At 38.5% G+C, this 26,226-nt stretch overlaps 1 protein-coding gene across 3 annotated transcripts in view; it reads left to right on the top strand.

Annotated features, from left to right (window-relative positions):
* The window catches only part of CMSS1 (cms1 ribosomal small subunit homolog), a 383,286-nt gene that overhangs the window by 185,093 nt on the left and 171,967 nt on the right, over positions 1–26,226 (top strand). Inside the window, exon 2 of one of the 3 annotated variants that reach the window (XM_089910452.1) lies at positions 24,101–24,150. The exons of the other annotated variants lie outside the window; for them this stretch is intronic. The gene's annotated coding sequence lies outside the window, so the exon portion shown is untranslated. The remainder of the gene's footprint in view (positions 1–24,100; positions 24,151–26,226) is intronic. 3 annotated transcript variants of the gene reach the window in all.

Raw genomic sequence — 26,226 nt, forward strand, 5'->3', positions numbered from 1 at the left:
CAACTAATGTTCTAGACTCCTTCCAGCTTTGCTCAGAGCTGGGCTTTTTGGTGAGGTCTACCTGATCAATCCACCCGTACACTTTCAGTCCTTTCTTAGACTGCTCTTCTCTTCCTTTTTTTCCCACAACACTTACTACCTTCTTACATACAATATTATTTGCTTGCTTATTATATTATTGTCTGTTTCTCCCACTAGAATATCACCTCCATAGAGGTGGAGGTTTTATCTCTTTTGTTCAGTGACCTATCCCTTATGTCTCTTGTACATGTTGTTCATGATGTACAAAGATGTACATGAAACACCTAGAGTAGTGCCCAATACATAGGCATTCAAATAGATCCTTGTTGAAAGAATGAAAATGTTACAAGAACAAAGAGTTCTGAATATAGCTTTGTAGTTGGTTAATCAAGGCTCTCTCATCTCCTTGCTTAGTAAATTTATGTGAGCTAATAAATTCTTTAGAGAGCTCAGTAAGTAGAGCTGCAAATACCTTCAAGTTTTACTGAAAAGACAACTGAATAGCCCTGGCTATTCCTGTATGTTTCTGAATCTGCTACTGTTAGGAGATTGCTACATAGAAACTAAAGAGTTTGCCTGAGAATATATGAAATATATTTCATATCTGAACATATCCTGCACTAAAATGCCTCATAGATAATCGAGGCTTTTGTTCTGTGGACATTTCATCCTTTCTAGAATCCAGAACACTTTATCAGAATTCAGAGATGAGTGCTCAGGCCAGTGGTGTTTAAGAGCAATTCATTCTCCATGTTTTATTCTAATTGATAATATTTGTCAATTGGAAAGTTGGTAAGTTTCTATTCCTATGAAAACATGTAGAAATTTGGGGTAGTACCCCATAGAAGTATTTTGATATATGTACTTTAGTATATGTTCTTTGTTTTTTGTGTTTTTTTAAAATTTATTTATTGGCTGCATTGGGTCTTCGTTGATGCGCGTGGGCTTTCTCTAGTTGCGGTGAGTGGGGGCTACTCTTTATTGAGGTGCGTGGGCTTCTCATTGCGGTGGCTTCTCTTGTTTCGGAGCACAGGCTCTAGGCGTGCGGGCTTCAGTAGTTGTGGATTGTGGGCTTAGTTGCTCCGTGGCATGTGGGATCCTCCCGGACAAGAGATTGAACCCATGTCCCCTGCACTAGCAGACAGATTCTTAACCACTGTGCCACCAGGGAAGTCCCTAGTATATGTGATATTATATATAAGTACAAATACTACCTTTTCTTTGTTGTACCATCTTTTTTCTTATGCCAGCCATGCTTATTATACATTTTGCATCTACCAATTTATTCTGAAGCCTTATGTTTATGAGTGAGTGCACATTTTTGTTCAGGTGATTTTTAGAACTATTTTTGAACCATTAAATTGTTTAACCATGGAACTATCCAGACCACCATTCATTTGTATGACTCTGTTAATGCCTTATGTAGTATTTCAGAGAAAGTTCCTTCCTCGTTTTTCAAAAATGTGCTTATAAAATTTGTGATGACAATTGAACAGCCCAACCCTATGAAATGGTAATTTATGCAGCAATAAAAAATAAATAAATCCATGTAATGTTGGCTTGCAGCTGAAGGCAGCTGTGTTAAGCATGTTTTTTAGTCTCTTACATCAAAGTAATACATGCAGTGCCATATGAGAATGTGTAGGGCGGACGTCTTTGAAGCACCCCCATATTAGCTGAGCTTTTGTACCCACTCTACAAATATGAGGGAATTCATTGTTCTATGTCCATGAGGAATGATAAACACAATAATGAACTTATCAAAAATGCCTTTCAGATGGTTCAAAACCTTTTTACAGCAATTATCTCACTTGCCTTTAGAGCCTTTTGAAAATAATTTCTCAAGGACATTTTTGTCTAACTTCTCTGAATTATTGAAGTAGCCAAGAAAGATTTCTCTAAGTATTGATGTAGAGAAATTGAAGCATCCCGTTGTTCACCTAGAATCTCCATTCCCAACTGTTCAAACCAGTATGCTATATGACTCTACAGTAGTTACTGAGAAAAGTAAAATCAGAGGATAAAAGTAAAGGAGAATAGGCCATCTGATGGAATAATTTCAGAATGTAGAACAACTTGCCAAAAGAAGTAAGAACGTGGATTTTGTCTGAAGAGACTGAACGAAGGCCAAGAGGAGAAAAATCCTATACTACATGATATACATCAATTACCTAATAGATTTTCTTTTATTGTTTTGTTTTCTGTGATATGTTAATCAGAATGAAAAAGGGATGTGTGTGTGTGTGTGTGTGTGTGTGTGTGTGTGTGTTCAGGTATAAAGCACAGGGTAACATAAAACTACCAAATGTTCAGGTATGGTATGATTGATCCATATTTCTGGAAGTACATCATATATTGGCTGAAGTAGATTTTTTTTTTTTTTTTTTTTTAGTGAAACTGGAATGTGATTGTTTGGGAGCCAAAAATGCATTCTTTGAGTGCAATTTTACTAGTAGCAATTTATTTATTTATTATGTAGGATGTCTTGTCAAACCAAATTAAAGGTTATATTTTGTCTTCTCCATGAGTAATCTAGAGCCAAGAATGAAAACCACATAATATATTTTTAGGATTAAACCATTTATTACTGATAGATAATGGCAGAGCAGAAACAGAAGGCACCAGTTAGTCTGCATTAGCTCATAAGCCCTGGATAACTTTTTTGTGAACTCTAAAGGTTTGTGAAATTCTGTCACTTGCATTAACTGTCTTATACATTTCTGATGTGGTCAATTGTCCTCTATCCCTGGTCACTGCAAGGGGCTTCTACTCTCAGGATCTTTGCCAAGAATTTCCCCCTTTGGGTGTCTTTTAGAAAGAATGAGCCTCCTCTCTGGCCAACCACTTTAACCACTATGGAGGAGGGATCTCTGTGTAGAAAGGAAAGACTCCTGTAGTCGTAACAGAAAAACCTTTTTTTTTTTTACTCAGAATCCTGCCTGATTGAGAAGCTAAGTTAAAATCATATATACAGCTATTTATTGAGGACATTCTGTGTTACCAAACACCAAGGCCCAGTGTACAGAATAAAAATTGAAATAGTCCCTTAATTCAATGTGCATATGAAATAATGCATTTAGATCTGGGTGCCATATTTTAAAAGATATATTAACAAACAAATGACCACAATGGTAAGGAATTTGTGCAACAGGGATTCCAGAGCTAAATAAACTGAGGAGTTTGATCATGGAAGAAAAAATTTAGTGGGAACAAGATAAATCTTGTTAAATATAAATATTTAAAGGGTTTGTCACAAGGAAGGTATAGGGGGTGGGAGTGTAGGATAGGTAGTTAGAAATAGCATATTGAAAACATTGTCTTTTTCTTTATAAAACATGGACTACCAGAATTAAAGCTCAGCAAGACTTGGGTTAATTGGAGTACTGAGCGAATTGAGTGAAAAATCCTACTGGAGGCCATAGTTTATTTAAAAAAAAGGTTGAGAAACACTGTTTCAGAACATTCAAAGAGCTCCCAAAATGGAATTTGTTGTCCAGTGAGATAATAAGTCCCAGGAAAGTAAGCTAGCCAAACCGTACTTTTAAAAATAAGTCTGAAATTTCCTTTCAGCCTTCTGAGCTTCTCTTATAATCATAAGAAAAGCTTGTTTCAAAGGCCATTTCTAAAGTCCTGTTGCATATATCCATGAAGCATATTGAAGGCTAAGGCCAGAACACACTGTATCACAATGCTTTGATTCTGATAGGATCTCATTCATGAGATACAATCTGCACGTGGACCAAAGTCAACAGCAAGAAAAGTCACAGAAGAATTAATTTCTATAAGTTGTTAAATTTTCTTTTATACCTGTTTTTTAGTCTTATAAGAGGATACAAGGTAGAAAATGCTAATCATTTTTATTTTAATAAGAACCAAATATATTGAAATTGTAAGACATAAAGATAGCTTACATCAACAGGATGCTTGATGGATGGTGCCCATACATCAGTATGTAAACTGATTGTGAAATATCTTGGGATCAGGTGGTCTTTCATGAAGCTTGATACACTAAATATATGGCCCTCCATTTCATGGTCATAAACATATACCATTGTAAAATAAAGAGAATAAAGATATATGTGTGCTTGGTGGGGTTTGTAGCTTAAAAAAAAATAAAGGAAAAGTATATCACTGGCATAGATTATTTTTAACAACTCAGTTTAAGTGCTAAAGAAGGTTAGTCTTCCTAAAAATTCCTAGTGAAAGAAAACAAGAGGACGGTAACTACGTGAGCTGTAGAATTTACTTGAGGTTGGCTGATTTGTATGTCTACCTTTTTTTAATGGGGAGAATTGAGATGTTAGTTTGTCAAAGAGAGAAATCACAGATTGCAGATGGGGAGAGAGACCCAGAGAGAGAGAGACTGACTAAAGTAAAATGGAGTGGTGGTGGGTATGGACCCTAGAACTCAAGTAGAGGAAGGAGAATGGTTCTTCCTCTACTTCACTAGTTCTCAGTGGGGGACGCTTGTGCCCTACATAGGACATTTGGCAGTGTCTGACAAGTCACAGCTGGGATTGGGTGGTGCTGTAGCACGTAGTGGGTAGAGGCCAGGGGTGCTGCTAAACATCCTACAATGCCCAGGGCAGGCCCTACACCAAAGAGTCATCCAGCCCAGGATGTCTATAGTGCCAAGGTTGAGAAACCCTGATCTGGCTGGGAGAGCAAAGAAATGTTAGGTGCAAGAGATTTAAACTAAAGAAGCTTGAACCCTATGGCCTTAATCTTATTAAAACAGAAAGCCACATGTTTGACAAGACTAACAATTCTGTTATTAACGTGAACCGAAAGTCAGAATTCATTTAACAGTCTTGAGACCCCGGTTAGTCTCTTCATGGGTACAGGTAATAAAAGTATTTTGAAATTCCATTTTAAATTGCATGCGTATGACCAATGAGCAAGTCAGCAAAAATGCTTTTGTCAACTTAAAAATAACACTCTAGCAGTAAACATTTCATTAACTTGATTTGGCAAACAATAATGCACATAGTTTTAAAATATAGCCCCCAATCTCTCATCCTGTTGGATTCTTAAAAGATTTCAAGGGTCGTATTCTTCCAGGTCATTATTCTGTTTCTGAGGAATATCTATATTTTGCTAATCAAATTAAAGTAAAAAAGAGCTGGTACACCAGAATGCAAAGATGAGTGGTAATTTCATTGTTTGTCAGTACATGTTCATAATAAGCTTGTTTTTACTGTTGTTCTATTTCAATAGCTATAATAAACGAATAAAAACTAAAAGCATTGTTATGAGGTCTTTGATTTTAATCCAAACCATAATTTTTTTTCTTTTTAGAAAGTCTGAAATTTCAATCTTCCAAGTTTCTCTTGTAAGAAAAACTGTTTTAAAAGCCATTCCTATTTTTTAGTTCAATTCTGCCTGGTAGCTAGATGGTACAAACAAACAAAATAATCCTTTCTGTTTGCTTCATTGAAACATGGAAACGTGGAATTGTCTAGATTAGCTCTTTTTACAGAAACACCTGTTACATACACACTTTAACTCCCACTAATGGCCAGTTGTTCATCCTTGGGACCAGTTCTCCCCCTCAGTAATTTGTGCCTTAGTCCTAAATCTGACAGGTGCCTTCATTTTCCTGGCTAAAAGCTTCTATCTTTGTTTCTATTAAAACTTGTCTCATAGTACCAAGTAATTGGGAACTTTCTGTGTTTCCAAATTTTTGTATGGATTGTTAGAAATGTGGTGTAACTGTGATTATACCTTTAGCCCAGGTACATTTTCTCATGGACTATGAAGGAAAAGTTAGCAGTGATTTTTTTTCTCAACAAATTCTTCAGTCTAACAGTGAGAATAACATTTACCTAAGGATTCACAGTTTACAGAGCATTTTCATATACATTATCTTGTTCGGATCTTGCAACAACTATATGATGTGAGTATTATTATTTATACTCTTGGAGATAAATGAACTGTCAATTTAAGTGAGGCTTATGGCTCAGAAGCTCGCAAAGTCCAAAGTGATCCTCCGGAAATTAACAGCCAGGTGTTCTGGTTCCTGCCTTATGGGTTCCAGTCCTGAGTTCTGCTCTGCTTTCTCAGGGACTCCTGGCCATGTATCTAGGACTGTAGGCAATTAACTGGGGTAGGAGAGGGGCCAGAGGGGAGAAACGGGGAAATTCCCTAGACAAGAAGAGCATCTCTTCCTATCTAATAACCTATTTCTTCTGGAGCCCCAGTACTGCAGCACTTCCGTTTTGGCCAGTTTCTCCAGTTGACTCCAGCTTTCACCTCTATTCCTTGGTCCAAGCTGTGACCCTGTTCTCTTAGTCCGCCTGTTCCTGCATTTCCCTGTTCCTGCAAGGCACTCTGCCTTTATAATGAAACACTTTTTTAATTGTGGAATTGTTACATTCAAAGCAGATTTTTAAAAATATTCATCAGTTTATTCTCCTTAATACTTTTCCTGCAGAAAAACATCTAAGGTGCAAAGAGTAATGTAATCATGTTTTAATATACCAATATGTTATTGATATGTTAATATTAAAAGTTAGGCATTAAAGTGATAGAAAGGGAAGTGGAAATAAACTTTTACTTATTCAAATTGGTTTTAGCAAAACTCACATTATTCATAGTCAATGTTAAGATTTCAGGTAGATAAAGAAACTGGAGTAGTTCTTCCCTTAGTTCTAAAGCATCTGGTACCTTCTTGCTAGCAGAAGAATGAATCATGCCCAACAAGAGCAGTAATGCCAGTGTTTTGTTTCTGAATGTAATATTAAGAAGGCTGGGTCTTAAAATCTCATAAAATGGTTATTTTTGCAATTCTTTATTTGCATTTGTATGTTTATGTGTGAGAAAGAGAAATATATTGAACTCATATTTTCTGAGTAGCTGTTATATGACAGATACTGTTTTAAGCCCTAGAAATACAGTGATGAACAAAACAGAAAGTTCCAGCCCTAATGACATTTCCACTGGGAGGTGGGAGAAGGAGGTCAAAGAAGAGAGAAAGGCAAAGACAGAAATAGACTCTGGGTTTCCATATCAGGACTTGAAACCACAACCGCGGCTGAACCATAGCATGTCAGAGAACTTAACATTGACCTACCTGCTCACTGTCCCACCAGAGTTACACTGAGAGCTGTTACCATCAGGGCTGGGGAGACAACAAGGTGAACACTGAGTATTCTACCACCTAGTGCCGACCACACCTCTCAACTGCAAATGAAATCAACAAATATTTAGTGAACACCTATTATGTGCTCCTGTAGGTTTTCACTCCTAGCTACAATTAGGATTACAGCAGAACCTTTTAAAAATAACAATGCTTATACTCCACGTAAAACCAATTAAATCAGAATCTTGGGGATGATATCCTGGCATCAGTATTTCTCCAAAGCTTCCTGGTGTGATTCTGTTATACAGCCAGAGTTGAGAACCTATTTCCTATCAGTTGCCCAAAGGGAGAATAGAAGAAAAAAATAAGAAAAATCCACCCATGTTTGTAAAAGATAGTACCTTTCTGGAATCCCATAATAAAGGTGGGGGAAGCAAACACTTATTTTTCCTGCATATTTTTATCCAATAAATAAATATTTGACTCCTTCTATGAGTGGAGGGGAGTTGGAAAAAGTATAAAGCATGCCCTTTCCCTCAAGGAGCTTAAATTATGATTAGAAATAAAAGGCAGAGAGTCTAGAGAATTGAAAATGTTCAAGAAATATCTCCAAATGGCAAAAGGCACACATAATCTGGTCTATGAGTTCCCATAAGGACAAAGGACACTCCAGAGTTCAGAGCTCTTCTGAGGCAAAACCAAGAAAATCATTCACCCCCACATTAATGCTCAATAAAACATTAGTTTTGCAGCAGAAAACTCCCATTTACAAATAAGTAGCCCATGTCTTATTTAAAGAGACGATGTTCTCATTAGAAATAAATGTAACCATTTCAAATGGCTGATCCATCAATTTGTGAATTGTGATATCAACTTGCAGGGACACATGCCTCTCCAAAGGCTGAGAACAGTCAATGAATGTCCCAAGTGAGGTTTTTAGGAATAAATAGGAATTTATTGAAGAATATAATAATAATAATAAATAGGAATACATTTAGGAATATAATAATTGTTTCAAGAAATATTCCCATTGTTGAAGATATATGAAGTGATTTCACATATTATTTAATCCTCAACAAATATACATTATTGAGAAAATGAATCACGTGTCACTATTAAGTAACAAATTTAGGTTTTGAGCTTAAGTCTTCCAAGTCCATTGTTCTTTCAAATACCCAGTGGTTCTCAGTCTTAGTTACACATCAGAATATTCAGGGAACTTTTTCAAAATTGCCAGGGACCAGCTCACCAGTAGTTCTTACAGTAGATGGAGGGAGCAGTGGGAGATGAAGATGGGGAGGGTGACAGGGAAATACCATAGGTGCTTCAAAAATACACATCGTTTCAGTGATCCTTATGGTTACCTCCTCTGCAGTTAATATTAGAATAGATTTGTCAATAGTTAAAAACTTGGTACATAGCTATGACAGTAGAGAATTTTTATGAAAAGGTAAAATAAGAATAGCATGAGGGGTCTTCCCTGGTGGCACAGTGGTTAAGAATCTGCCTGCCAATGCAGGGGACACAGGTTCGAGCCCTGGGACGGGAAGATCCCACCTGCCGTGGAGCAACTAAGCCCGTGTGCCACAACCACTGAGCCTGCGCTCTAGAGCCCGCCTGCCACAACTGCTGAAGCCTGAGTGCCATGCTAAAGCCTGAGTGCCACAACTACTGAAGCCTGTGCACCTAGAGCCCGTACTTCACAACAAGAGAAGCCACCGCAATGAGAAGCCTGCACACCTCAATGAAGAGTAGCCCCCACTCCCTCCAACTAGAGAAAGCCCATGAGCAACAACTAAGACCCAACGCAGCCAAAATTAATTAATTAATTAATTTTTTAAAAAAAGAATAGCATGGAGGTAACAGAGTTTTGATATCTCATAAATACCAAATATCTGGTAACCTAACTCATAAATCACTCTCTTATTACACAAACCTTGTTAAAATGTAAATTAAATGTAATGTATCCTGAAGAAAATTGCTTTGAAAATGTAGGCTCAGGCTTTCCACATCACGAGTCAAGATCAAATTGAATAAAACTTTTCAGACCAGTCACTCCAGGCTCTTGCTAGACCATAGAGTTGAAACCAGTTAGTCTTGTATGGAAATTCAGAGTCATACTACATTACAGAAAGAGTATTTAATCCAAAAAAAGAGTGAGAGTATTTAAGCAAGATCTGTTTCTGTCTGAAAAATTACTTAATTCCATAAAATAATACTGTTTGTAAAGTTTAAATCTATCCTAGATAGTCCTATTTTAGATCTGAAATGGTTTTTTTAAATAATGTTTTCTATCATGGTAGCCCATTGGAAACATCTTTAAATCAGATAACTTTTAATCCATTTTGCACGTGTTTAAATGTATGTGTACCAACACAGTCTTTAAATGTATTCTCAAAATGGAGGAGAGGAGCTATATTTATATACATATCCAAAGAATGTTCTTCTTTTAATTAGGCATTTACCAACCACAGTTTCCAAGGGAAGTAGGATTTGTGGGTGGTACTACTTTTCTAGGGGAAAAGTGCAGCCTATTTACAGTTTTGTAGAGCTTAGTTCTCTTGTAGCTTGTATAAACCTTTTGTTATCCTCTTATTCCTTTCATGATGCCTTTTTTTAATATTTATTTTTTTCTTTTATTTCTTTTATTTTTTTTAAATAAATTTATTTATTTATTTTTGGCTGTGTTGGTCTTTGCTGCTGTGCACAGTCTTTCTTTAGCTGTGGCGAGCGGGGGCTACTTTTCCTTGCGGTGCATGGGCTTCTCATTGCAGTGGCTTCTCTTGTTGCGGAGCATGGGCTCTAGGCACGCAGGCTTCCGTAGTTGTGGCATGCGGGCTCAACAGTTGTGGCTCACGGCTCTAGAGGACAGGCTCAGTAGTTGTGGTGCACAGGCTTAGTTGCTCCACGGCACATGGGATCTTCCTAGACCAGGGCTCAAACCCGTGTCCCCTGCGTTAACAGGCAGATTCTTAACCACTGCGCCACCAGGGAAGCCCCATGATGCCTTTTGATCATATAACTTATTGAGATCTCTTTGGGCTAATTAAAGAGAGATGAAACTCAATGTTGTTAATCTTCCTAATAATCACTTGGTATCGTATTTCCAGAAAAAGAAGCGTTCTTTCTCCTACCGAAGGTGAGTTCATTTCGTCTGTAATCTGTATTCTCAATTCCATAACAGCTGATTTACTCCAGAACAGACAGCTTCAAGTTCGCCTTCTCACCTATATATCTTCAGCCTCCCCTTTTCTCTCCAACATCCACTCAACCTAAAACCATTGCTGACTTTTTCGTCTTAACACCTGGGCTCTCACCACACAGGTTACCTCCAATATCCTTGTAGGCACACCCAGTGGATACTTTCTACCTTTGTTTATCTTACCTCACCTTTTAAGAACATTTAACACTATAGACCACTCTGTCCATCTTGAATTAATTCTTCCCTTGCCTTTTGTGATTTCTTTTGCTCCTGCTTTCTCCCTACTCCTATGTCTGCTTTTTCTTAAGCCCCTTTGATGGCTCATCTTCTGTCCATCTCATAAATGTCTGTACTTCCCAGGGTTTTATTCCCAACTCTCTTACTCTTCATTTTGTCCCTGGATAATTTTGTTCATCTTTGGCTTCAGCCAGTGGTACGTTAGAGCCAGTTCCTAAGAACCAGTTGTGCACATCTCTTCTCAACTTTTTGTTCAGTGACCATCATCTTGGTCTTGAAATTGGCCAAGGTGGGAGTATGTATGCCACAGAAATAGGCAAATGCTACAAATCAGGCGGGGGGGATTTTTGTTTTATTTTCTGAGAGCTAGTTTAATAGCACACCACTGGCTTCAGCAATGATGTATATGCTGCCAATTTCCAAACCTGTGTCTCACACTTTCTGAGCTCTAGCCATTATTTCCAGCTGATTTCTGGCCAGCTCTCTTGAATGCCCAAATGGAACTCATTATCTCCCAAACCAGCACTCTCCTGTACTAGTCCATGCTTTGGCTAACAGCCCCACCATTCTCCTATCATTCTTGCAGAAAGCCAAAACTTCTCTCTCCCTAAACCACCGCATCTAATTGATTGGTACGTATATGTCTCCACCATATTTCACAAAAGATTTAAGTTAGCTCAACAATATATATAGTAGGGCAGGACAGAATAATTTCTCCCACAGTGTTAGTAAAGGAGGGGATCTGGGCAAAAGAGAAATAAGCACAAGAAAAATAGATGAACTCAGAAGTGAGATAGGTACACAAAACACATGCCATGGAGTCCAGCCAGCTACATCGTGCCAGTTAGTTCAACATCCTGAATTGCTCTGGATTCTTCTTTGCCAGCAAGGCAATATCACAGCCTCCCTATTCACCCTCCCTGCCCCCGGACTTACTGCTTTCCCAGCCTCCTATTCGCTTCCCACAATGCTTTCAGAGAAATGATTCTTAAAATCAAATCTGATTCTAACACAAAACCTTTCCCATCAGCTTAGAAACTTTCAGTAGTTCTCCACTGCCTTTGGAACAAAGTCCAAACACACACCCAGAGGAAACCTCCACCAGAAGATTTTTGGTTCGTCCTTTAAGGTTTTTCTCAGATATCACTCCTCTGTGAAGCCTTCCCTGGCTCCCATAGGCCCTTCTTCCACTGTATAATGTATATATCTATATTATATAATAATATGACTTGATCAAATATATATACATTTGATTCAATTTACAGTTGTTGAATGCCACTTTATGCCATGAATTATATTTAGTATTGAGAATACAGAGTAAGACAGCCCTTGTTTTTTAAGGACCTCTAGTTGAGAAAACATATTTAAGCAAATTATAGAAAGTGTGGTTAAGTTCTGCACTGTAGAAGAGAAGCAAACTACAGAAGTAGCAGGGAGGAAGAACAGGAACACTGTCTCGTAGCACATATTACCATCTTCTGTGATTATTACTTGTGTTTCCCACTGGAATGGGAGACATGTATATCCCATGCACCACAGTGGGAAATACAGAGTAGGTGTGCAGTGGTAGGTGTATGTTGGATGGATGGATGGATAGGTGAATGAAAGAAAATTGCAACAACTGCCCAAAATTATTTAGAAGATGATCAACAAATTCCAGTGATCCTTACTCTCTTTGTCATCTATTACCAACTTTATTTAGAGTTGGGTGAATGGGAGTGTATGAATATGAGAATGTGTATATCCTTACACTGTGTAGGATAAACCCTTGCCATGGGAACTTCTTTTTGCGGTTCAGCCAGTTTTGAATCTGTTAGCCTTTGGGGAGGAGCTCAGGGTCTAGCCGTTTCAGTCAGCCCTTTGCTAAATACATCCAAGAAGTCTGTCACTTGATGGTTCATTTGCTTTACAGTTTGCCAGAAGCTCAGGCAAAAGGTCCCAATGAAAAGATCTCTGTGTTTCTGTGGTCTCTTGCTCGGTGAGGGGAGAATCCCCAGGCCGTCATCCCATCACTAAACAATACATCCAGTTAATCTTACTAGATTAAAACAAAAAAAAGTCCCACACCATTCTAAAAGTTAATAGTTCAGTTTCACCCATAGTTTTATTCCCTCTAATCTCTGAAGGCCTCTGTTCATGCTAACATAAAAGTGTCTAGACTCTAGAACAGTGGTTCTCAGTCCTGGCTTTAAAGAAAGGGAGGGCAATACCCAGCTCCACCTCCAGAGAGTTACTGACCTGCAGCAGGGCCCAGTCATCAGTATTTTTTGAAAGTGCCCAAGTTGATTTTAATGTTTAACCAGGATTTGACCTACAGTTCAGGCCAGAAAACCTTACACTTAGCCTGGAATTTACTTCACGTGACTGCCTCCTTCTTATCCTTCAGGTCTCTACCTAAATGTCAGCTTTTCAGTGGGCCGTCCCCATTACCCTGTGGCTCAGAGCACTTACACCATAATCTGAAAATAACTTCTGTATTTATGGATTTTCTTGTTTATTATCTGTCTTCTTACTAGGTTAGGAACTTCATGAGATATTTATTGGCATCTACTGTTAGAAGAGTCACAGCTCGCCTTCAGTAGATGTTTTAAGTTGCAGTGCCAAAGATTGCCTACCCTTACCACTTCTTTACAAGAGAAAAACGAAACGCCTTTATATTCACTAAGTAATATACAGTAAGTCCCCTATATACGAACCTTCAAGTTGCGAACTTTCAAAGTTGTGAACGTGCATCTGGTTCCAGCAAGAAACCAGAACGTTTGCCATCACTATCAGACGTGAGTGACATGGCAGCTTGCCCTCCGTCTCCTATTGCTGGCGATCCTTCAGCTCTACCATCTCCCACCTCCTCTCCCTCCTCCAGTCAGTAACTCTTCTTGCCTGTTCACTTGATGCCAGCCCCTATATGCCAGCTGTTGTGCTGTACTACTGTACTATAAGATTTAAATGTTTTCTTTACTTTTTGTGTTTGTCTGTTTTTAATGTATTATTTGTGTGAAAAGTATTATAAACCTATTACAGTGCAGTACTTTATAGCCAACTGTGTTAGTTGGGTACCTAGGCTAACTTCGTTGGACTTATGAACAAATAGGACTTATGAACGTCTCTTGGAATGGAACGTGTTCTTATGTAGGGGACTTACTGTATCCTTGTTAAAAATTCAAGCAACACAGCTAAAAGTGAAACTTTTAACCCCCATTCTCCAGGAGTAACCGTTGTTTATAGTTTAGTGTTTATCATTTAAAGTATTTTACGGTATGTACACAGATAATATACAGGCTGAATAAAACAGAATTGAACACTTTCAAAAACGTATTACTCAGTAACTATGATGTATATAAACTTGCAGTTAAAGCTTGGAGTTGCCCTTTGGCAAGACACCTGTAAGGGTAACCTGACAATTTAGTGCAAACTACATTTTCGTAAAAAATCCTAGTTACTGAGTGATAAATTTCTGAAAGTGTTCAATTGCTTTTGAATCACCCTGTATTTTACACACACACACACACACACACATACACATACACACTTCCTGAAAATGGGTTTTTATTGTACCTACTATTAATGAAGATTATTTTACAAGTTAGTTCTCCCAAAATTGAGGCTTAGATTTAAATTGTTTTAAGGGATGATACGTTTGGTAGTACCTTCTCACTTTATCACAGTTGAGCTCTTTGGAAACATACTAGTTCAGGGATCAGTGAACCATGCAGGCCAAAGCTAACCATTCACCTGTGTTTATAAATAACAAGCTATGCTCATTCATTTACTTATTGTCTATAGCTGCTTCTGTGCTGTAACGGTAGAGGTGAGCAGTTGCGACAGAAAACATATAGCCCACAAAATCTAAAATATTTACTATCTGGCTCTTGGGGGGAAAAGTTGGCTGACTTCTGCCCTAGTTGATCAGAAAGATTATACAATCAGTAAGCAATCAGAATAAACCACATGAGCCCAGTGTATAAAAATGTGTTGATGATGAGAGTTCCCTGGCCATCCAGTGGTTGAGACTTCGCCCTCCAATGCAGGGGGTGCAGTTTCGATCCCTGGTCGGGGAGCTGGGATGCCACATACCTTGGAGCCAGAGGACAAAGACATAGGACGGAGGCAATGTTGTGACAAATTCAATAAAGACTTTAAAAATGGTCCACATCAAAAAAATCTTTTAAAAAAAATGTGTCGATTGTTCTGGGGTTTTACATTTCTAGCTAAAGAAAGAGTGGACTGTTATGTCTGTTTGCTTTTTTAGCAAGGAAATCTGCCAGAGCATTCGTGAGCGATAGGATAGGAAAGGAGTGGAGAGGCATGTTGCATCTAGCTGGGTCCTGTCTTCCTGTCAGGCAGGTCACATATTCTCCCTTTCTATTCTCTCCCTTACCAAGGGGAACAGTACTTGTTACAGAGGTGGCCAGGGTTTTCAGAATACCTGTAGGATGGATCCTTTGAATTTAAACCAGTCTGCCCTGTCTTTGCAGCCAAGCTTCATAAATTATTTACAGCCCAATTAAAGGGCTGTGCGCTTTGCTGAATGCTGCACCAGGTCCAATGGGGTGACCCCCTGCCCCAGCCACTCAGCATGCAAGGTAAGGGACCCCTCACGGTGTCAGCTGTGAGGGAAGCACTACAGAGCCTTTGGTTTTCATCTCCGCTGGACTTGCCTATTTTCCCCAATCCCAAGTTTTGTTGGAAATGCCCCTCTTTGGAGATTCGATCAAAAATCTTGCAGTGATAAGTCTTTAAATGTTTGCATTGGCCAGCTTGGAAATGGTGCCATGACAGGTGGAAAGCATTATGGCAGGACAGGCTTACCAGGAGCCAGCCACCTCCTCTTTGCCTTGGATTGGTCTCTAATGAGTCTCTAATTGGTCTGTTTGGACTGGTGGTATGTGAACTCACAAACTGATAACTCTTGACTAAATCATGTACATACTGGCCCTGCATTTGGTTTCAAGTTAGGGTTACAACATCCATCTTAAATTTGAATTATTTGGAGGCTAGAGTACCCCTTTTGTACCCATTTTTCTTGTTTGCATCCCTTGTGAATCTTCTTTATTGTTCAATTCATTGCCTCTACAGAAAAATAGGTGTTAATGCATTATATCCCCTAATGAGTATTTGCTTTTATGCTTCTGTGATTTAGACTAGAGTGTCCCTATAACCTCAGTTATGAACATTCACATTTTCTAGAACCAACAGTTCCTACCTGCCACTTTTTTCTGCTTTAACAAGATTTGTACATAGCTACACACTCTTTCAGTAATGCAGTGTGGGGATGGAGGTAGCCAAATATTTGAATGACCTGTATAGCTGAGAATAAATAAAGCTGACTTATACAACTAAATGTTTATCTGCCCATTGTATGGGTGTGATTGGCCTGAATTTTTAATGATGAAATTACAGAACTGGAAGGGACCTTGATGATCATCTACTTGTACAGATGTGGAAAGGGCCTATAGACCTGGAGTGACTTGTCCAAAATGATGAAGCCTAGTCCTTGAGGCATCAGACCAGATGGCATAACCTATAGTTATACATCCCCCCCATAAGACTTCCCCTTGGGGACTTCCCTGGTGGTCCAGTGGCTAAGGCTCCACACTCCCAATGCAGGGGGCCCAGGTTCGATCCCTGGTCAGGGAACTAGATCCCACATGCCGCATGTAAGAGCCCACATGCCACAACTAAGAGTTCGCATGCCACAACTAAGAAAAATGTTCCCACATGCTGTGAGGAAGATCCCGAATGAGGCAACGAAGATCCCCTGTGCCGCAACTAAGACCCAGCACAGCCAAAAAAATAAATATTAAAAAAAAAAGACTTCCCCTTTAAAGCATGATTTAAACAAAAGGAAATGCCAGAAGCTTTAGTTGGGTTCATATTGCTCTCTATGATGAGTATGTGTGTGTTCTAAGGCTCTGTCTGCTGTCTGCAAATCAGACATTCTTGCTAGGTTGCATCAGAGTCCAGGCGGCGTGATTGATGAAGAAAGGGCAAAGGAGGGATGATGTAATGGCTCATGCAGCATTTACCTGTGAATTATCTCTGGCTGTGTACTGCTCCGTGTCTGTGTGACTCGTACTGAGGCACCGCCATCCTTGTTACTCAGCACTGTAGCCTTACACTTATCTCACCCTATGTTTCTCTCCTTTTCTTGCCAAATCTGATTAGAAGCACTTTTGTTTTGAGCCCATGTTTATGAAGCCATAAGTGGACTTTGTACCGATGACCATGTGGAGAAAATAAAAGAATGTTAGAATAGGAAAATTATATATTGACTTGGTCAAATCAGCTTGATATCTCTCTCAACTTGGTTCATTAAATACTGACATAGTACTTACTATGTGCACCATAACGTCGACTCTGATAGTTTTCTTCCTTACATGGTTATATTATTTTGTCTCTCAGTTTCAGTTCAACAAATTCACAGCAAACAAACCTATAGCAAGTGCCTACCTGTGTCAGTGACACATGCATACTTTACACTTTTTCTTGTAGACCTCAAAGCAGTTACTACTTGTACCCATTTTAGAGGTGAGGACACTGGTCCATTTCACCTAACTAATATGTGGTGGAATTGGGATTGGAATCCTGGTCTCTTGGCACCAAGTACAGTACATTTTCCACTACATCACAAATGTCTTTGATTTATGTAATCAAAAAGTTTTTTGCAAGAAAAAAGTCCAGTTCACTCTAGTTGATATTCATACTTGATTTAGTATCTGCCTCTGTTCTTTATCCTTGGGATACTATAAGTCAAGAGAATAGGCGTATGTATATTTATTGAAACAACCACTCAAATTCTTTGGTGGAGTTGCATCATACAAACACTAAATTTGCATGAATTCAACTACACCTGCTCAGCAAATGAACATAAAAAGAGGAGAAATAGTAATTTACATTGTGCAGACAAGTCTACTCAGGTTATAAGTTATAGTCAATGAGTCTATGTGCAGGAGTGAACCTGAAATGTATATTGTTTTTTCTCAGTCCACGTCTGTTCCCATGTTGCCTCTCAGGGTGAGTATCTTGCCATGCTCAGTGTCCTGTTTTGTATAACCTGCACCTCAAATACAAGCCAACTATTCCAAAGACATAGTCATGTATACCAATGCAGGAAGAAAAACCTGCCTGGGTTGGGCCTACTGAGAGACAGTATGCTGGCTTCCAGCATGGGGCCTTCCTAGGGGATTTTCAAGGTAATTTTGACACAACTATTTTTTTTTTCTTACATATTCTTTAACAAACCTAAATCCCAAGTAAAATGCAACTCCTCTAGGTTGACATTGGCTTGTGTATAATTAGGCAGGGAATTTTTGTTTAGGTTGAACTGAAACTGTCTTGGGCTCAACAACATTGTACATATTGGTGACTAAGCATATCTTTCATTTTCTGTGTGTTGTACTAGGTTGGGAGGATTAATACCAAGCAGATCAGATGCTCACTATGTCCATAAGAGAATTGTGTTGTCAAGAGAATTGTGTTGTCGCTGACACCAAGGGAGGAGAATCAATGGAAGGAAAAGTGTGATGGGGTCACTCAACAGATTGGTGGAGAGAGAGAGAGGACTAAGAAAACACTACTGAATTTAGCCACTGGTGACCTTTGAGAGAACTGTTGTGATCAAAACCATAAGGTCAGACGCAAGATACAAGGAGTTAAACATCATCTAATATTAGGTCAGAGTAGTCAGCAGGATATCACGATTCCAAGAATGGCTCAACAGGAAGACAGGGCATGGGGTCACAGAATTCAGGTCTGAGGACCAGGGCTGGGTGACAGTAGTACCTTTTAAAAGGTAGGATTTGGAGGTTAAAAGCAGAAGTACATAGTGTCCTCAAGAAGAATTCTGGCTTCTGAGCTTATCTGAGAGTCCCCGTGTGGTGCTGGTGGGCAAGAGACAGCATCTGAGGAAGTAGAGGCAGGAAGTCATTGGTGTCTATTGACAAACGGGTTCTCATAGCCTCGTACCCGTTGCACATAGATTTCACACAATTGCTTTTCTAAGTAGTTAGGTTCCAATTTGCTTGCAGTTTGGGAAATCAAAGCTGGCTCTGCAAGGCTCTCATTGAGTTAGGGAAAAGAGTGCCAGAATGCAGCATACATAACTGGAGAGCCAGTAAAGGTTCAACTCTCATGAATAGAAAACCAACTCATTCATAATACCAAACCTCATCATATTCAAGGAAGTGAAGTTAAAACCAGGGCACCTCCCTTTCTTTCCTGTGTTTGTGTAGCTAATAGCACCTTGCATTGTTAAAAGTGAAATCTTGTTGATCATTTTCTTTCTCTCAGATTGCTCACTTTGTATTTTTGACTCACTATTCAGTGTGGACTACAGGAGAATGCTTGACTACCACCCCTAAGAAATAAGCTCCCTTGGGAAAGTTGAAGCTGGGAGGCTGGGATGCCCCAATTAGGACAGGGTCTCAGTGGGGCCCCTCTACCCCCACTGTATGTGTATAAGAATCCCCTTGGGTGCTTATTAAAAATGTAGATTCCAGGGCCTCACTCTGGACCAACCAAATATAAATCCATGATCAGATGTGGCACAAGAATATGCATATTAATAAGTGCCCCTGAGGATTCTTATGAAGCCTAAAATTTAAGAACCACTGGTCTAGGAAATATGTGTGTGGTATAATAAACCAAATTCTGGAAAAATAATATTTTAACAAACAGAATTCTCATTATTCTAAAGTTAAATTTTATTAATATAAAAATATGCCCAGGCATATTTGTTTTAATGAAAATTTATAAACCTCTTTGAAACTCCTAGGAGAAAAATTTTAATACAAAGTACATGCAAAATGTTAGCAGTAGTAATAAGTTAAACACACTTGGGTATGAGGAAAAGGAGGTTGTTATGAATTCAGAAAGGCTGTATGTTTTGTGAAATTTCTATCATTTCCCAGGAAGGGGAAGAGGTGAAAGGAGGGAAGAACACAGGGAGAAGCTTTCCTTAGCTTTGAAGATCCTAATTCTTTGTTCTTCTTGCCTCCAAAATGCAGCTGCTTCCTACTCACAGTCCTTTTTCCACAGGCCAGCTGTGTTCCATTCATTCCCACCTTCACCACTGCTTTTTCAACCCTGACACACCAGAACTAGAATGGAGAATAGTAGAAAAGAAAAAAGCAATTTGGTACGAAATAGAATTGAAGTGTATAGAAAAGAGGGAAGCAAGTTTCCTAGTTTCTAAAAAGACCTAAAATCTTAAACCAGAAAGCCCTTAGACATAGCTCTTTTGGTAAAACCATTTGGTGTGGTTATAAACTGTGTGGGATGTAGGCATATTGAGGAAGTGCTAGGGGTAGGGGCAGTAAGAGAGGCTGCCTCCAATTCCACTGCCCCTATTGAGATAACCTCAGGAACTAACCCGAACTAATCTCTTCCTCAGCCCTCATCTGTTCTTTGACTCTTATTTAAATTTTGTTTTTGTTGTCTTTGATTGTTACCTTTGTATAGCTCATTTCCCTAAATAATCTGTAAATTTCTTCAAGTTATGTACTTCCCTTGAGAACATTCATTGGCATATTTCTTTCCTCCTTCCCCATAATCATCAACACTACTACCCATAGGTTGATCAATTTGAGTCCCTCCTTTCACCCCTTTTCAGGAGGTGATCATCTGTAATTTTCTGCTCTAAAGCCTCCTTTAAAAAAATATTTCTTCTACATAGTCATGGAATCCATCATTCAAATTCCAGACATTTTAGTTTTACCCTTTTAATTTTATATTATTAAAGCTTAGCTTTGGAACGATGAGAATTCAGCTTGTTTATTTTATAACTTCTCTTCCCATAAGAAAATTCCAACTTGAGATTCACTCAGCCCTGAGCATAGTAACTCCTAGAATTTGCTCCTTAAGTGAAGAAATCAAAGCTAAGAACAAATGTTACTGACTGTGTTTTGAATCAGATAACCAAATTAATAATTGCAGCATGTCAGCCAAAGTAAGCAAGCATTCTTCATAGGTAGAAGCATGATGCATTGTCTTGAGCTGTTTGATTACTAAACCACTGCAAGCTCTTGAAATTGAGCTATCTTTTTTTTATTTATTTATTTTTTTAGCTGCATCGGGTCTTTGTTGTGGCACGTGGGATTTTTCGTTGCGGTGCATGGGCTCTTCGTTGCAGTGTGTGGGCTTCTCTCTAGTTGTGGCACGCAGGCTCATTAGTTGTGGCGTGTAAGCTTAGTTGCTCCGTGACATGTGGGATCTTAGCTCCCTGACCAGGGATCGAACAAACATCCCCTGCATTGCAAGATGGATTCTTAACCACTGGACCACCAGGAAAGTCCGAAAATTGAGCTATGCCTAATGTGCATTGCAAGAAACAAACCAAAAAACAAATCTGTTTTTAAAGTATTTTTGTCTGCTCTTGTTTTATGTACCCTTTGTCCAGAATCTGAGCATATTCATCTTCATAACTTTTTCAGTATTTACTGGCTTTCTTAGCACCTTAGCTAGTATTTTTCATATGAGGTTTTTACCATCTATGACCTATAATTTTCCCTGACTTGCTATGTTTCTTGTGTCCTTGACATTCATTAGGCTACTGTCAGCTCTCTGTAATGGAAAGAAAAGAAGAAATCACCTATTGTTTTCTGCTCTAAAGGCTTTATTACTTTTCCTGTTTTTCTCTTCATGACCATGAGAGTCAATAAGTTGAGTCTCTCAGATTTAGCCTTTTTATCTTTTGCTTACAGAGATCAAAATGTCTTATTGCCTGAAATTTTCGTTTGGCTAGAAGACCATGTAGAGCAGAGTGCTGTGTCCACAAAAAAGTTTTTGCTGTGTTCACTGATCCATTTTGTATGAAATATCAAATTCTGAAAATTCATGCTTATACATCTCCCACCATAAAAAGATGGTGCAATGTGACAAACCAAATTATGAAGGATGCAAAAGTCCAGTCAGGAGAAACTGATAAGAGATCCATTATACAATGCAGAAAGGAGTTAGGGACAAAATATATTCTCATTTGGGTGGCTGAGGCCTAGAATTGGTCCAGAATGTATACAGATTTTGTTCTAGTTACAAGGCCAACCTCCAAAGTGCTTTAAATCAGACAAGTGCTTCACTGAGGGGAGCTAGAGTGTTGTACAGGCATAACGGACCTTGTTGCTTTGCCTGCCACTGTTATGACTTCTTATATAGGGCTGACAGGAATCATTGGGATAGATGTATTAGTTGTCTGGTGGCAACAGGAAGTTGGCAAGAGGTGGCCACTGGGGGAATAGTGGCAGATATAGGTTGATATCTGTTGGTGAGCAGATTCTCATGGCCTCCTACCTACTGGTTATTTACTTACCATGGGTTTATTGGTTTTATAAGTAGTTAGGTTCTGATTTTCTTGCAATTTGGGAAACTGAGGCCTCCTTGGGACTTAGGGGTTAGAGTTGATTTTCCTAGCACAACCTTGCCATGGGACCTATATACAGGGTGTTGCCCTTCTCATCTGCTAAGTTAGCATAATATTTTCCACCTTCCTAATCTTTGTACTAACATAATTACAATAAATTGCTGCTGCTCTTGGAGATAATCTCTCTTCTCACATCTGGGTTTAAGTCTTTCAGTAAAGCTACTTAAGCAGTGGGGAGGAAAGAGCTTTTCCATAAAGTTAAGGTCTTTCCTGATAAAGGTAACTACTCCACCCCTCTTTCCCAGTTAGATCCCTTGCCAGCAATAGCATAGACTTGAGCTAGTGCCAAATGTTTTAATACTGTAAGGACTCACTTGATAAAGTCTGTGCATGGCAAAGGAAAAATCAGTCAAAGTTCCCAAACTAAAAATTTTCCAAGACTTCCGTATGAGATGCAGTTAGGGCACCCTTCATCTAATTGTTACTGTGTGTTTGCTGTAGTCATTGGTACCCTGCAATTCTCATTCTCCACCTCTTCTAGAGATTATAAATTATAGGAAATGCTAGCCATGTCAAAATGGATACTCTAGCTACAGAGAATTTGGTCTTTAACAAAAAGGCAAAGACAGGGAAAAACTGTGGGATTAATACTGTGATCATTTCAAATAATTACCAAGTAATTATTGGTCTATTAGTCAGCAGCATTCAGTGTATTACTTCATTGTTACGTTAATATTTTGCATGTGTTTGTTGGCTTTGTTTCCCTTATTGTTATAAACTCTAGATAGGAAAAGCATTATTGTCTTGCTCTGGCCCTTATATTTTGCATGAAGAACCAGCATAGCACAGAAAGTGCCAACACGAAATAGTTGTTGGATAACTGACTAGATGAAGCAAAATGATTTCATAGATCCCTGGATATAGGAGAGATTAATTAATGATCAGTACTTACAAAATACTCAGACAATTCAGAAACCTGGAACACCTACCTATAAATACAAGAAAGAGATCTTTTTCTCTGTTTGACTGACAGTGATTTCCAGATCTCATAGATAATAGTTTTAGCCTCAACATCCACCAAACCTTTACCATAGTTGCTAATGAATAATAAAGTTGACTGGTTTATGGTAGACTCAAAAGAAAAATAAAAGATGTGTGGCCGTTAAATATTAGAATGTCCCTGAATGGGAATTCAGATTGAGTGCAGGTGACTGAATGTAGCAGGGCCTGTTTCAATTTGACCCCTCAAGATTTTGCCTCCTGTTTGAAGAAATTAATGGATTTGAACCAAACCTGCAATATTACTTAATAATATAAGATTTATCTTCAGTTCATTTTATTTTCCTGTTGTCCTGAGACAAAATAATGGCTAATATAAATTCCAACATAATTTCTCTGAGGAAGTTTGAGATCACAGTAGTGGTAATAATAATGATAGCATTAAAAGCAGGAACAAGATTGCCTGCCCCCGTTAACAGTGTGAGTAATCAAAGGCATTAATGGACCGTGAAAACTGGAGAGCTGGGGTGACCATGGGTCAGAGCTAACATACATAGGCAAGCACAGTATAGGGGAAACTTTCATCACCTCCACTACACTGAGGCTTTTCTCTTGATAGAGCAAGCTCTTAATTTCCCCTGGTTGTTAATCTGGCACCTTTCATGAACATCAGTGTTCACTTTGGAAAAAAAAAAAGCAAACAGCCAAAACATCTAAGTGTTAAGGGGGAAGGAAAATCAACAGAGGAAATTACAGTAGCACTTGATAGAGTGGCACCTTTTTCTTGAGTCATATGAGGTGAAATTATTTGAAAGTTTGCAGCTTTGGCAGTCTCTCTTTAAGACAGTAACCAGAGGTCTTGGGAGAGAAAGTAACATGCGTATATGGCCACAGTTTAGCCATGGCCTTTATACGCATATGTGTCCACATTTTCAAAACTGGCCTCTTAAAATATATATGAGAGTCAAGTGATTTGAAAGTGGATGCCACTTCCGTTCTTCATTGCCTTTGCTCCCTGTTTGCTATTTCCTTTCTAACATTAATTACCATTTCTGAAGAAATTAGTGTTTTCTGACCTGGTGTAGTTTGTTCGTTTTGGATAGTCCATCAATTTAAGATACCTGCCATGTCTTTTGAAATCTAGTCTATTGAGGGTTGAATATAATACTAAGTTCTCACTTTCTTCTAACACTCTTGTTTTTAGGTAAGTCATCTGATTGGAGTGACATTTCATTTGATGGAGTTTTCCATTTGGTAAAGTATTATTACTATTTTTATCAAATGATATAAACTTTGGTTTTTCTGATTTCTCAGTTTGTATTTTCCCACAACATTGACCTCCAGAGTATGCTCTCTCTTGAAGACAGAAAATATGAGAGAGAGAGAGCCAGAGACAGAGACAGAGAGAGAGAGGGAGAGAGAGAGAAGGTCTAGGAAACAAGGGAAATGTCATATAAATAAATATATTTCTCTGTACAAAAAAAAAAAAAAAAACTATTGAAAGAAACCTACTTCTTTATTTCCATCAGTTTTGCTTATTAGAACTTCAGGAAGTGGAAGAGTCTTTTTTGGTTTATGTTTTGTTTTGTTTTGAATTTTATGTTATTTATTTTCTATAAAGCAGGTTCTTATTAGTTATCTATTTCATACATATTAGTGTATATATGTCAATCCCAATCTCCCAATTCATCCCACCACCAACCACCCCACCACTTCCCCCGCTTGGTGTCCATACGTTTGTTCTCTGCATCTGTGTCTCTATTTCTGCCCTGCAAACTGGTTCATTTGTACCATTTTTCTAGGTTCCACATATATGCATTAATATACGATATTTGTTTTTCTCTTTCTGACGTACTTCACTCTATATGACAGTCTCTAGATCCATCCACGTCTCTACATATGACCCAATTCCATTCCTTTTTATGGCTGAGTAATATTCCATTGTATACATGTACCACATCTTCTTTATCCATTCATCTGTCAGTGGGCATTTAGGTTGCTTCCATGCCCTGGCTATTGTAAATAGTGCTGCAATGAACGTTAGAGTGCATGTGTCTTTTTATATTATGGTTTTCTCTGGGTATATGGCCAGTAGTGGGATTGCTGGGTCATATGGTAATTCTATTTTTAGTTTTTTAAGGAACATCCATACTGTTCTCCATAGTGGTTGTATCAATTTACATTCCCACCAACAGTGCAAGAGGGTTCCCTTTTCTCCACACCCTCTCCAGCATTTATTGTTTGTAGATTTTCTGATGATGCCCATTCTAACTGGTGTGAGGTGATACCTCATTGTAGTTTTGATTTGCATTTCTCTAATAATTAGTGATGTTGAGCAGCTTCTCATGTGCTTCTTGGCCATCTGTGTGTCTTCTTTGGAGAAATGTCTATTTAGGTCTTCTGCCTATTTTTTCATTGGGTTGTTTGTTTTTTTAATATTGAGCTGCATGAGCTGTTTACATATTTTAGAGATTAATCCTTTGTCCGTTAATTCATTTGCAAATATTTTCTCCCATTCTGAGGGTTGTCTTTTCATCTTGTTTGTAGGTTCCTTTGCTTTGCAAAAGGTTTTACGTTTCATTAGGTCCCATTTGTTTATTTATGTTTTTAATTCCATTTCTCTAGGAGGTGGGTCAAAAAGAATCTTGCTGTGCTTTATGTCCTAGAGCATTCTGCCTATGTTTTCCTCTAAGAGTTTTATAGTATCTGGCCTTACATTTAGGTCTCTGATCCACTTTGAGTTTATTTTTGGGTATGGTGTTAGGGAGTATTCTAATTTCATTCTTTTACATGTAGCTGTCCAGTTTTCCCAGCACCACTTACTGAAGAGACTGTCTTTTCTCCATTGTATATCCTTGCCTACTTTTTCATAGATTAGTTGACCATAGGTGTGTGGGTTTATCTCTGGGCTTTCTATCCTGTTCCATTGATCTATATTTCTGTTTTTGTGCCAGTACCATATTGTCTTGATTACTGTAGCTTTATAGTATAGTCTGAAGTCAGAGACTCTGATTCCTCTATCTCCGTTTTGGCTATTTGGGGTCTTCTGTGTCTCAAGACCACTTTGGCTATTCGGGGTCTTCTGTGTCTCCATACAAATTTTAAGATTTTTTGTTCTACTTCTGTAAAAAAACTGCCACTGGTAATTTCATATGGATTGCATTGAATCTGTAGGTTGCTTTGGGTCGTATAGTCATTTTCACAATATTGATTCTTCCAATCCAAGAACATGGTGTATCTCTCCATCTGTTTGTGTCATCTTTGATTTCTTTCATCAGTGTCTTATACTTTTCTGCATACAGGTCTTTTGTCTCCCTAGGTAGATTTATT

This window comes from Delphinapterus leucas, chromosome 4 (assembly GCF_059928025.1).
Source record: "Delphinapterus leucas isolate spDelLeu-1000000601 "Yukka" chromosome 4, BTC_Dleu_Yukka2, whole genome shotgun sequence".
Taxonomy (NCBI): domain Eukaryota; kingdom Metazoa; phylum Chordata; class Mammalia; order Artiodactyla; family Monodontidae; genus Delphinapterus; species Delphinapterus leucas.